Source organism: Meleagris gallopavo, chromosome 2 (assembly GCF_000146605.3).
Source record: "Meleagris gallopavo isolate NT-WF06-2002-E0010 breed Aviagen turkey brand Nicholas breeding stock chromosome 2, Turkey_5.1, whole genome shotgun sequence".
Lineage (NCBI taxonomy): Eukaryota > Metazoa > Chordata > Aves > Galliformes > Phasianidae > Meleagris > Meleagris gallopavo.
In genome coordinates, this window is record NC_015012.2 from 61671191 (window position 1) to 61672782 (window position 1592).

The window sequence follows — 1592 nt, forward strand, 5'->3', positions numbered from 1 at the left end:
AAAGAGAATTACTCCAAAAGGCCAGACCTTGAAAGGCAAACCTACTATCTCTCATACAAGAAAAGTATCTAAAGCAACAGCTATATACTCCTGTAGCTGCTGGCAATACCCAGTTCACCAACAGAAATCTCCAAGAGAGAAATCATAGAGAAATCTTTGCCTACACAGGCATTTCTGAACTGCAGATTAAACCACAGGTCACTTCAGAGATCAGGCACCTCATTAAGGGGCATAAGCAAATGTGAAATGAAGTTACTGATCTTATGAGCACAATAAGACAATAAAAGCAAAACCATTATGTTGCTAAATTTTGACCTAAATTTTAAGGAATAAATGTCTGTCACCATCAGCAAGTACCAGGAATTTGGTTTCTTCTCTCAAAAACAAATCCCAGAAGAAAACGTGCTGTAATTACTGTTTCATTTAGTGCCTCACTGCATAGTTTCTACTTTTTTTTTTTTTTAATACCTATCACAGAAACACAAAACAGGATCTAAAGGTTATGCTAAGTTCCCTTTTAATCTTATACAGAAAAACTCTACAGGAAAAAAAGAATCAATAGTTAATAGCATCCAGACAAGTATTCCTTCGCAATTTTAAATTTAAAATAATAATAATAATAATAAAAATGACTCATCCTTAATTAACAGCTCTTTTGATGTACAAGCAAGATTAGAATCTGACTGTCAGGCATATCAACTATGTAAAGAAAAGAGTGATACAACATGATTCTACTATTGAAATGATCAAACTGACTGAAAAAGGTTGCGAACAACCCAGTGCTAATATTCAAAGCTAAAACTGTAGCCTTCATTTGAAAAAATAACTGTCAAAACTGTGATTCAATACTCTAAGCAAACTCAGTTTGGAATTCTTTCACAACAAGGAAACATGCATAAGCCTATCTGAACCATGGTCACAGTTCTCTTCCAACTTCTGTGCTGAGATTATTATTATTATTTTTTTAATTTTGTTTCGTATCAGCAGTATCAAGGCCTGCTGAGTAATAAACACAGGCTGTAAAAAGCAACCAGCCCACACTGTTAGGCTGGCACCATCAGGACACCCCGAGGGGTCAGCAAGCCGTTTCAACCAAACACAACTGCTTCATGAGAACCTTTACAAACTATTGCCATTTCTGGACACAGAGCTGCATAAGACGCTGTATGAAGTCACTGTCTTCTAACTTGCAGAGCTTCCAAAGTACAATTTAACAAGAAGAGCATTTTGTCTAGCACCTCTTGAGGCTTAACTAGCCCCCAAACACCATCCCCTTTCTTAATCTCTTTAGGAATGAGTTGGGCCAGTACACCTGCCAAGCCAGGCAAGGAACCAAAGTTGAGAAGACTGCATTAAAAGTAACTCCAAAATAACCCGAGCTGTATATATGAGATCAAGCAGAAGGAAGCTCTCCTCAAAAAGAAAAGCTGCTGAAACCATAGCTTCGGCCAGTCGAGCGGTGCTTTATCTACTCAGACATCACGACCGTATCCAGACCACACTTCTGCTGCGCCCTTCTGCCAGCGTTATCACCAACCCCCGCGGCCACCACATCCCGCACGCCGCCCACCTGTTGTGCGGCTGAGGCCGCC